We start from the raw sequence: 12,306 nt of genomic DNA, 5'->3' as shown, positions 1-12,306 counted from the left end.
TTTTTCTTTTACTGATCAAACTCAAAGTCCTTTCAAACATCTGGATAATTTTATCTTGTTTGCAGGTTTATCTTTTAACACCACTATGCAAGAAAAGTTCTTACTCCTTTTCTCTAGTTGCTGCGAGATGTAAGCTACAGTTAGCAATTTTAACCTGGGTTTTCACACGTAAGCATGACAAAACTGCCACGAATTGTTTTCCAAACATGGTTTTTGAACTCTTCTTGAGAATTTAAAGACTATTGTATATCTTTGGGGCAAAAGTAATAGTGAAGGTTATTACAGCAGGGTGAGGACTCGTCTGAACTACTTTGGCCTGGTGCTTTTTCCTCATTCTATTTACCTTGTCTGCCTGTTTTTGTTTGAAGTTATGTGTTTTTAGGCTTGCAAATGTAAGGTCTTCAGTCTGGTCGTTTGTTGAACCTTCTACCTTCTCTGTTTAAATCTAATGTCAGTGGAAGTGATGGTTTGAAACATACTAGAACTTGTCTCTTCCTTTTAAGTATGCATAAAATGAGTAAATGACCTAAGTATTTATTGACACATGTAAATGCAAAACTACCTTATGCAAAAGGCAACCATAGGTGGGGTCTAAGATACTACAAGGATATCCATATACAAATATAGGAAAGAGGTCTGCTGCTATCTATGTAACCTCTGAAAACCAACTCTGAAGGTCAAAGCAAAATTTCTTTGATACCTATTCAAGAGTCCAAATCAGAGTTCACTAAATCTGTGATGATTACTATATGTTTGGATCACCAAATCCATATACGTAAATTATCTTTTGTATTAGACCATTTCATATAGTTGGAAAAATTGAATAGTTTGGGTGCTTAGATCCTTTGCCAGGACCTGCCAGCACAAGGGCTTCTTTGTAGGCTTGATAGAGGTTGCCTGAGCTGGAAACTTTGTCTGCAGTTTTCCATTTATATCTGGCTCTAAATAAAGATAACGCGCCCCCCCCCCCCCCCCCCCCCCCTTCATATATCCAACAGTAATGTTCTTTCATGCATACAAGAGGAAGGGTTCAGAATATTCTCCCTGTCCTGGGCAAATGCTGGAATAAATAGAACTGGTGGAGAAGTGATACCTGACTGCAAGGAGGCAATTCAGAAGACTTTAGCATTTTGTAGTATGATTATGATTCTTCCATGGTGAATTTAACCTTGCCAAATGAAGTAGCTGGAACATGCCAGTCATGTTTTTCAGCCACACAGGTGCTGCCCTGTGTTGTCTCATTTTTTGTTTCTTGCCATCAGCAACTTAATCAGCGATGACATCCCTTTTCCCCTGCTCCCTGAATCTCTTGCTATGCACTCATGTTTGTATTAGTTCTTTGGGAAAGGTGCCACTAAGTTGCACTGAAAGATCCTGCATTCTGCCAAGTAATTCATACTGATTAATGATAAACTGTCGCAACCTATTTTAGGTTTTTCCATTTGTTTAGTCTCATGCTGCTGCAAAGCTGCCACATAGGTGTCTTGAGGGTTTTCTCCTTCCCGTTGGGCCTTTGGAACAAGCTGAACAGCTTCAATTATTTCCTTGAAAAATGTAAATCAGATATATGGTGTAACTGATGCTCTCAGAGGAGACTTTACAGGCTCTGTACATATTGGTTTGTTAGGATTGAGATGCGCGTACTGATTATTTTTATGGTTCACTATTCCCAACCCATTAGTCTGTGCTCCACCAAGAGCTGAGCTGGGTTTTTTGCTGGCAAACCAGTGTCTTGCACAAGATGAGGTTGCTGTTACAGCAGTGTGACGGGTCTGTGCCTTCTGAGTTTCAAGCACTCTGGATTGCCTCTGGATGCTCTGGGGGAAGATCTTCCCATTGCTAGTGCAGGTGATTCCTGCCATGGACTTCTTCATGCAAAGTCACAGTGTAACGCTGCATCCCAGTAACGGCAGGACTTGACTTAGCTGGAACCTTGGTTCAATTTATGTGTGTAAATGGGAGGAAGGGGGAAAACATGTGACTGATAAAACTATGGATTTTGGATAGGGCAATCTGTGTTTGCTTGAAGAGTTGAGAAAGTTGGGAGCTGCCCTGTACCCATGAGTCAGTCTTTGTGGGTCAAGTGCCTGTGAGAGAACACCACCGTCTGGAGAATAGTTTCTCCAGGGATATACTGTGTTCTGCTGAGCCTGTAATGGTGATACCTTACACACAGGTATAAATGCCACAGTGAAATATAAGGGGATGGTGAAATACTCTAGATGTATGATTATACTTTATATAATACCTTCTTGAGAGGGACAGCAATATTTTCTTCCTCCAGCCCTTCAGTTCCTGGCTCAGTTGTGGGAAATTTATCAGGCTTGAATTTCTCAACATTGTATCCTTCCCGGCATGAGCATCAAGTGCTTGGATGAGCTACTGTGGTCCTCCCTGTGCTTATTCTGTCTGGTCTTAAAGCTCTGTTTGTTCATACATCCTCTGGGAGAGCTGCTTGCTGTTCAGTGATGATCAGTTTGTCAGTTCATATTTCTGTGCTTACTATTAGTTCCGATCAAGAGCCAAGAATTTCAGTGTGGCACCACCAGCTTGAGGGAGAGACATTTTGTCCCCTAAATTTGTTATCTTGCACTACTGAAGAAGGTGGCCATCGGCTTCCTTCCAGGGTTGAGTGGCATGCATTGCGGTGACCACATTTGGAGGCTCTATTTCAGAAGTTCCTCTCCTGTCCTCTTGTGTTACATCTTGGGAATATTGAGGTGCTATGGTAACTTTCAAATATTTAGCTTTTGCAAAGTAAGGTATTTGACTTAGACTGTTTTTCCAGGTACTTAACCTACTCTTAGCAAATGAAGTCAGAGTATCGTTGCAGTTAGCTAGACTGTCCCCTTCTTTACTTCAAGCTGTAGGGCTTCCCTGAATCTGTGCCTTTATCTTTTGGAAGAACGTCACAATAAAAGATAGCCAGTGACAGAGGATTTAGCTCAGTCCTTGTCAATTATTCTGATAAAGAAGAAAAATGATGCTCTATTTCTTGACTGATTTTCACTACTTTAACTTCCACCCATGGGTTCTTATTATGTTTTATGGAGTTGTGCTTACATCAATTTCAGGAGCTTCAGTTATACAGTGGCATAATTACTGGAAGGCAAGGAAATGTTGATATGACGATTACAGCAATATTTCTCAGGCTCATCAAGGAGGGAAGCAACGTGTCAGTATAAAGGATAAACCTAACCCATCTTTCCTTGCAGCCTCTTTTTGCTCTTTTACTGTCTCTTAATTGCCAGGCAGAATTTGTTTAATTTCAGATATCTGTTTTGGTTTTTCTTGCAAGATGTAATTTCTTTGGTAGAAGGAAATAGCATAATAAGTCATTTGATATCACTTGGGGCTTAGATTCCTGGCCGAATCTCTGGTGCTTTTAGAGTAGTAGTTTATAATGTGGAATGTTTTTCATGACAACCGTCTCACGCATTGCATGCTATGGCTGAAATTTTAGAGTCTTAGTCTGAAAATAGTACCCAGATGAGGACTTTTTGCTGCTCAAAACTGCCTGAAAGGAATTTTGGGGTCCAACCCCCTATTGCTTGCTACAATATGCAGAGAGATCTCCAGTTCTGCATCTGTTTGCAGCAGTGGTATATTAAAACAATAACACCATATACTATATATGTACATAAAAAAATGACAGGTTAACCTGCCAGCATCTCAGAGAGCAGTGCCTGCAAGTGGTATCTTTTGTTGTTGTTTCATGAATCATTTCCCCCTCAGCTTAAAGTGCTCCTTTGCACTATTTTCATCTGGTTCTTTTGATCTTGTCAGAAGGTCTCCAAGGCCAAGGATGTAGAACTGCTCACTTACGTACAGTGTGCGTTGCTGGATAATAGGATAATGGGTCCAGCATTTTAGTCATGAAGTGTCCGAAAGTGATGGAAATAGTAATTCTTTATAGCTCATGAAAGCACATGTTCTCTTCAACACTGAGGTGTCAGATACAATACGGTGCAGCAGGAGATCTTAGAGCTGCGTCTTCTAGAGCCATATATCAGAGATAAATATTTAAACACTTTCTGTACAAAAGACATAAACTACGATTCGCTTTTCCCAGCTGTGACTGTTGTTGCCATAATTATGAACAAACTCAGAGAAGGTACAATTTGATTCAAGCAGACATCACAAATATCACCATTTATAGTGATAATTTATTAGAGAGGCAAGTCACTGCCTCCAACTGTTGGTGAAAACCTATGAACCATTAGTTGTCCAGAGGGGATGCTAGCTTTGGATTTGCCCTGGTGAATAACGATTCATTTCAACAATTCTTCTGAGAGTCAGTTTCTTCTCAAAATCTCCCAGCTAATGCAAGGATAACAGTAACTCAGGAGGAGATGGGGTTCTTAGAGGGTTATCACAGCAATACTGTTTGAGTCTTAGCAATCAAGAATGTTGTTTGGAAACATTACATTCATAATAATAAAAAAAAGGTTCTGGAGAAGTCATTATTGAAATAGTAAGTGTTCTGGCACGCCGAAAACATTCAAGTGTAATTCATGTTATCTAGGAGTAAAGTGGGAAGCCTAAGAAGCCGGCTAGGAAGATGTCCAGAAAAGCAGAGCTCTTGCAAATCTGAAAGGTTGATGGATGCTGTAGGGAGGAAGGGTAGTTGTTTTTTTTTTTTTAATTTGTTTTGCTGTAGACTTTACAGTGTGGGCTGTAAGTTGATGGTCGCACGCATGTGCATGCACTCCCCACCCCATCTCGGAAAATCCCCAAACCACAAATTGGTAGAATCTGGAGAAGCTTCATTACATGCTTATTTTCTGGTTGTGCTATTCTCTGGATGGCCACATGTTGTTCCACACTGCCGGGTCTGATGGACCTTCGCTGTGAGGTGGCATGGCTCTTTCCAGGCTTTGCTTAGCTCCAAACTGGCTGGGTATGGAACAGCAATACAGGTTGATAGCAAAAACGCTGAGAAAATAGGAAGTCTTGCTGACTGAGACATATGTGGCATTACATTTGCTCTTCTTGCAGATGTTGCTTTCACATTTTGTTAATCAAATATCACTTGAAGTGAATCAACCAACGTCTTAACACAGTGAGTTTTAATAGCAAGACCTGGCATGCTTTTTATGGTGTATATAATGATAAAATAATTATAATGATCTGGGTTGTGTGAGATTGCTGTGACCCAGTGCTGCGTTCATCCTTTGCCTCCCCCTGGATGTGTAAAACAAGGAGGCAGAAATACCAGCGTTTTCGGATGTTGCAAGCAACCTTACCTTCCTGAGAAGGACCTTTCCTGTCAATACCTGCCTCTGTCTTTCTGATCAGAAAGCCAAAACCAGGATCCCAAATAATAAAATCACAAGAAAGGTACAGAGTTTTTGAACAATCTAATGTCCTTTTTATTCCTCCTCCTCCTGTGCTGGGTAAGAGTGATATTAGAAGGCAAATTGTTTAGGTAGGAAGGCAAGCTTCTTTTTATTGACTGCCTGCATCCTGTCCTACCAGCGCAGGATTACACTGCAGATGTGATTGGGCTGCGCAGATGCAGAATAAGATAAAAACGTTACCCTTAGGTGAACAGTCAAGCATTAAATAATCATTCATCTCACGTAGTCAGTTGTTATATCCCCATTGGAGTAATGGCAGATTAAGCCCCTTGTGATGGGGGTGACTTCAGGCTGTGTGAGATACCACTAAATTTCAGTGGATGTTCCTGGAAGAGCTACATCTTGAATGGAAGGAAGTGCTCATGGGGGCATCTGATCTTACTTTAGAATAGGAGTCAAGCCTACATTTAATACCTGATCTCTGTTCCTGTTCATTTTTTTTTCTTGGTCACATGAATATAATCTTGTACAGCAAATTGTTTCCTTTAACAACAAACTTTTCTTCAAGTGATTGTTTTAAACTCTATTCTTCCAAGTCTTCTGTAAATATGCACACATCACAGTAGATTATTCTTAATCCAATCTCTTATATAACAACTATCATTTTGGACTTTTCTTACTTTTTGGTTCCTGTGGAATTAGTATTTCTTAGAACTGTTTGCTTTTTGCCAGTTTGGAGACTTATTTAATGATATCACATGAGTGTTTGGAGCCCACACCTTATAAGAGTGAGTCAGGATACCTGTTGTTGTGATGGGATTGTTTTTTGGAATGTCACACACATTAAACTCACTTAACTTTTTATAAATGCTTTCTTGAAAGACTGACCAGATTTTCAATAGTCTGGGTTTCTTTCAGGTCCACATGATTAGAGAAAAGCTTAAAAAAAGTGTACTGATGATAAAATTCCCATCTGGCCTAATATTTGTACAATGAATGTTATACTATGTGGTTTTTTTTTTTTAAGGACATTGTACCCCTAATTTAGCTTGATAGCTGGAGAAATGAAGAACTACTATGACATTAAAAAGCTGTTAATCTTTAAAGTACCTAAGTGAGGTGGTTTTGGATCGTGTCCTAAGTTCTGAAGAAAAGTGCTACATATCTATTTGCATGTTTGTTCTCATTATCAGCTGGCAGAGAAACAATTAGCTGCAGTATTTACATGTGGTCAAAGCTACTAAAGTTGGCTCATTAACTCTTTTCCCTTATTTCCTTAACTCATATTTATTTTTCTCAAAGCCATAAATCAGAGGAACAAGGAATCTAAAATAGAGGTGATTTATGTAAATGAAGAATTACAGCAGCTGGAGGAGTGACAGAGATTTTTCTATGACAGGTTCTTTGGGGCAAGATGTGGGACTTCTTTTACAACCACATGGCTTTTGGAGATATGGAAGATATATGTCATCAGGGATGGGATGCCTTAAATTTGTTGTTGACACAAGGTAATTTGTAACTATCCAAGATAAAGTTCTCTGAAGTCTAACAGTTAGGTTTTGAATCAGCATGCTGCCAGCTTCAAAGGGCTGGGATGGTTGTGCCTTATCCCAAACACTGTTCCTGTGTCTTCTTCCAGACGAGGCAAAGTGTAGCCAGGTTGCGAAGATCTCCTGGCCTCCCACTCCTTGTTCTCCTAGCTTTGTGACATTATTTGGGATGAGGGGATTCCCTTCTCAAATTTCTGAATCTGATGTCCTAGCTGCTAGGCTCATCGCAAGAACTGGGAATGAGTCTATTCTTGGTGCACTATCATGCAGTGAAAGGAGGCCAGTGATTTGTATGCATCAACAGCAGTTTTCTTAACCCTGCTAACATAGGAAGTCTTACTTGCTTGCTACTTGGTATTATCCTTCACCCAATTAACATATAAATCAATGCCCTGGAACCTGTAACGGTGGCAGCATCTCTTTCTGCAACATCTTGAAGAATTGCAAGTGATGCTTTCAATCAAGTTTCTTATTTAAGAGATGCCACTCAAAACACTGAAAGATAAATTAAAATTCCTCCTGATTATCTTTTCCCACAAATTCCTCACTGCTTCAGTAGTTGTGTACTTGACATAATTTCTCAGTATGTGCTCACTGATAAAACAACTGGTGTGGGTTTTTGAAGGTCCCAGATTTTATCTGCACTTTCAAGTTTTTATCCCAGCCTTAACTACCCGGAGGCATTTTAAAAAATATTGGTAACCACTCTAGGAAAATACTGCAGGGTAGAGTGCTGATCTACTAACCCTTCTGAAAAAGGCAGTCACATTTATATGTTTCCTTGCTTTCTCACTGTTTCTACTGGTTTGTTTTTGTTTTCTGTGTTCTGTCATGTCAGGCAATAACTGTTTCATGAATGTAGGTCTGTGTATGTCTCTTATGAGTTTTTTAGGTTTCCAGTATGCTAATGATTCATCCATCTTCAGCTGTATCACCTTCTGGGCTTGAAGCATTTCTTTGTTTTTAGCTTTGTCTAAATTATTTTGAAACAGAGAGCAGTGCCAAAACACATACTTTTAATTGAGCAGCTTTAGAAGTGTGAAAATGAACACTTGGCATGATCTAATTAGCACTTGTGTATTTTGGTTGCAAAAAGTGACTGGCGAAGAATTCCCCAGACATCGTTCTCTGTTCTGTCTGAAAAAAATCCTGCATAAAGGTGTATATCCTGCTTAGTTCTTGTTGGTGCTTGGAAGTCCTGACTGTAATGCTTTTGCTAATTAGCTAGCTGCCAGGACATACTTCTGTTCTGTTCTCCTTGCTTTTTGCTTGTTTGTTGGAATGAGATTGGCTACTTTTGTTTGTAAGCTCTATAGAAATTGGCATCTCTTTTCCTGTGGTTTCTTTAAATCCCTCATGGCATCGCGTTTGCCAGGTTGGTGCTGTCTGGGGAAAGTCCCAAGGAGCTGTGTGAAGTGGGAGGGTTATCTCAGCAGCTTCTCTTTCTTCCTGACCTAATGACTGTTCAGGGGCACAGGGAGTTCTGGTAAAACCCTTAAGTACGGTAGCCAGGTAACTCATCTCTATGCCCTACTTGATTTTTTTCCGGTAAAGTGAATTTCCTCCAGGGTTTTATCACCCCTTTTGATGTCAGATTGTCTGATTTTTTTTTTTAAATTTTTTTTATTTATTTTTTTTATTTTCTGTGCAGATCAGGTCTGCAGCTGTAGCCCCTTGTAGTAACTACAACTGCTGTGATAGTCTGGCTTAGCTTTGGACTTGTAGCTCTTCTCCCTTCAGTGCGAGGATGAGAGCTTGTCCGGTGACAAGCATCCTCTCTAAAGGGTCCCACCCACAACAAATCTATGCAGAGCCCAGCTGCATCTAATGATGCTGCAGGACCCATGCCCTGCACAGCCTGACCGCCTTGGGAACGGCTTGCTGCCCGTTTCAACACAGTCTCTTTCTAACCAAGTACCGTCCCCTGGCCTTTAAGCTCACACTCTTGGCAAAGCAGCCTGGCAGCTGTGGAGCTTTGCAAATGCCTTTCTGTTCTCGCAGTTATCCCTTAAATGTGTAATTGGCTTGCTGGTGTTAGAGAGGCAGTGTATGGCCTCCCTGCTAATTTCTTTCAGTATCTCCATATTAGAGCAGTATCCAGAGGGAATGTACCAGCGATCTTTCTGGTGACTGCGCCTGGCTGCGTCACCCAGCCTGGAGCAGAGCTGCTGCCACCGGTACTGAAGAGCTGTGCAGCATCACCACCGCTGCTGCCCCTGGGTGAGAATAAATGGCTCATCTGGCTCTAGTTTATTTATCTAGCTGAGCAGGGGGTCTAATGCCATGGGTGAGTGCTGTGTTGGCAAGCCATCTGGTGCTTGAGCTTACCTCTTTGGGTCTGTATTGTACCATGTAGACGTACCCAAGGTTAATGGATGGCCATTAGTTTAATCTGATTTAGTTTGGTAGCTATGCTTCATGCATAGTCCAAGCAGTGTTTTGACAGCATGGCATTACTTTATCTACTCTTCCTGTTTTTTCACCCATATTCCCGAAGCTTTCTCTAAAACTGTTTATTCTTTTTTCTTCTCTGCACAGTTGTTGAACTGTGGATGTAATATGTTTATCAGCTCAGATTCGCGTCTTGGAAACTTAATTTACCTTTTTATGTAACGCTTTATCACTAATGCATGGTAACATTTCCTGGCAGGATATGCATTGTTAAAATTCGTTTGTAGAAAAAAAAAAAAAGCATAGCAGCGGATGGCTCTCCTCTTGTAAGGTTCAAAAGTTTGTAAAGCAAAAAAGGAAAATGTTCTTCATGGTACCTGACATCATTTTAGTCCCACCATCCTACTTTCCCATGGAGTGACTCCTATCAGTGGCTAAGATATAACGGAGCCCAAAGACTAGGTGTGGTGGCAGCCATCAGTGTCAAGTAAAGGAAGGGCTGGGAGGGGAAGGCTGGCCTTGTCAGGGCAGTGTCTCTGTCTACACAGTAATTTCCTATGAGCTGACTGAGACCTTGGGCAGACTTTTTGCTAACAAAACCACTACCACATGTCAAAATGGATTCCCCCCCCCCCCCCATTGTCTTTTTGTCACTGAAGGAGTCAGCATTATCCAGTGGTCAGTTATTCAGCTGTCCACCCTCCTGCACCAGCAAAGCCACTTAAGCTAGTTAACTACACTGGTTTCTTGGGGATGAGTGGCGCATCACTGCAGCAGCCAACTCCAGTGACATGGGAATGGTCCTGGGGCCTGAGGCTTGTCTTTGAGCAATTAGTTGCTATGATCGTGAGTAAACTGTTAGACTGTGCTTCAGAGCTCCAGTTCCCAAGCACTGATTTCTGTTAAGTGCTTTGTGAAAGAAAGAAAGAAAAAAAAAAAAAAAAAAATCTGCAGTTAAACTAATCTCCTCTAACAATGTATAATGCGTTCTGAGGACCAGTGCTGGAGGAAAGGGCGTTGTACAAAATTGCAGACAACAAAATATACATAAGTCTTTGTGCAGGGCTTTTGTGGTATTAGGAAATAGAGCTCCCAACACTGGCATATCACCCTCTCTGATTAAATACTGTGGTTTCACCAGCTAAGGATCAATTACTTTGGAAAGTGCTAAGTATTTGTCAAATACTCTTCCTTCAGAGATTTCACATCCGGATCCTTTTGTCTTCATCGACTTGCCTCAACACCTCTGCTGCTCAACAGGCTGGGCGTGCTCCCTCTTACCCCTCCTCGTGGCCCAAATGCCATGCCCTGCACCTTGCCTCAGCCTTAACTTCTTATATAAAAGTAGCATAAGTTGATCCATGTCACTTGGGTGACCTGAGGGACCAGGAGGAGATTAAATACTTGCCTCTAATCAGCAGCTCTGTGCCTTTGTGTCTATTAAAGAAAATCTTGTCCCCTTTGCAGATGTGAGGAGGTGTGTAGCACAGTTCCTATGTCCTGGCTAGGAAGAAACCCAAGGAAATGCTCTTTGTTTAAACTGCATTGACCATTTTTAGTGTAAAGTGTTTTTCCAGCTGAGTCCATGGCTGGATGTACTGTACATTATAGAATTATGATATAAAAAAAAGTGATGAAAACCATCAACATTGAATTTTAAATTTGCCACAGGTGCTGCCTTATTAGTTGCTGCCACCTTTTAAAATTTTTCAAGTCTCTTATTTTCCAGGGTTAATCAGAACAGCATCAGAATAAATATCTTCCTGCCTGTGTTGCACCCCCTCAGCTCTGAAATGAAAAATAATGTGGGCTTAGCAAAACCTCTGCTCTCTCCCAAGACATACCAGGAGAAGCTTGCTTTATTTCTTTACCAGGTATACATAACCTTTTCTTCACAATAAAAATATCACACCACACCACCCCACCCCGAATTAATTATCTTTGATACATGGTTATGAAAAAAATTCTACCCAAACCCTGTCAAATTTTTCCAGCACAGTCTTCCTGATATTCTCACTGTGGAGAAGTAAATAGAGAATAAATGAGTGAGTTGGGAATAGAGAATCCCAGTTCGTGTGTCTTTGATAAGTGGAAGTGAATACAGACAAGACAGAGATGATTTTTTAAAATTTGCATTGAAGAAGGTATAAATCATGCCTTAATACATTACACATTACAGGATATTTATGCTTGTGTAAACGTTATAGTTAAAGTTGAGGTTAGTCAACCTTTCTGAGTTACAAGCTTAGAGAATTGAGTGCAGGTCTACAGCAAAACTTGTTTTGAGCAGAAAACTGATTTTAGAGGTTTGTTTTGAAGTCGGTGGCTTATAGACAAAATTTGGTAAAGTCTATTCAGTGATTCTTCTCAAAGTAAAATGCTGTGTGTTGAAATGTTTTCATTTCATGTTGTTGTACCTGTGGAAGGACTTACCTGAAGAATTTTCTCTTAAGATGAAGCTTTGCAGCTGATGACTCCAGGGTGAAAACTTGACATGTGTGCTTCCGCTTGGCTATGAGAAGAGGAAAAAAAAGGAAAGACCCAGAGTCTTTAGCATGTTTAAACTTTTGGGTGTTGCTTTGGAAAAGCTAATATTCATTAGAAGTGAATACCTTTAGAATCTAGTAAATCATACAAGTGCACGTGACAGTTTTGATATGATAGATGAGCATGTTAGGCCAGCGATGGGGAAACTTCATCTTAAGTGGTTGTTGGCATGTTAAACAGGAATGAGCCACTCCCTGTGGAGGTCAAGAGTACATTGGTATTTGTGTGGCAATTTTTGACTGTTTGAAAGGAACAAGAGCAGTTTAAATTCCCAAGTAATGCATAGTTACATGAACTGTAGCTTGCAAGGTTTCGAGCTAATATGCTGGAGTAATTTATACTACTAAAAGTTCTGTGTTTTATCATTAAAGAAAAATAAAACATACTACTTTTTGTATTGGAGGGCTGTAGCATGCTTGTTTCACTGTACCTCTGTTGCAATATCCATATGTTTTATATGACTTGCTGTGAAATATTTATGCAGGTGAGAACAGTGTCTATAGTGAGACTGATGTGTG

At 40.5% G+C, this 12,306-nt stretch overlaps 1 protein-coding gene across 5 annotated transcripts in view; it reads left to right on the top strand.

Annotated features, from left to right (window-relative positions):
- Nucleotides 1–12,306, top strand: part of DIS3L2 (DIS3 like 3'-5' exoribonuclease 2) — a 197,739-nt gene that overhangs the window by 33,550 nt on the left and 151,883 nt on the right. The window lies entirely within an intron of this gene.

The sequence above is a fragment of the Buteo buteo genome, chromosome 7 (genome assembly GCF_964188355.1).
Source record: "Buteo buteo chromosome 7, bButBut1.hap1.1, whole genome shotgun sequence".
Classification (NCBI taxonomy): domain Eukaryota; kingdom Metazoa; phylum Chordata; class Aves; order Accipitriformes; family Accipitridae; genus Buteo; species Buteo buteo.
The sequence above is the reverse complement of the archived record's forward strand: the minus strand, read 5'-3'. Positions and strand labels throughout refer to the sequence as shown.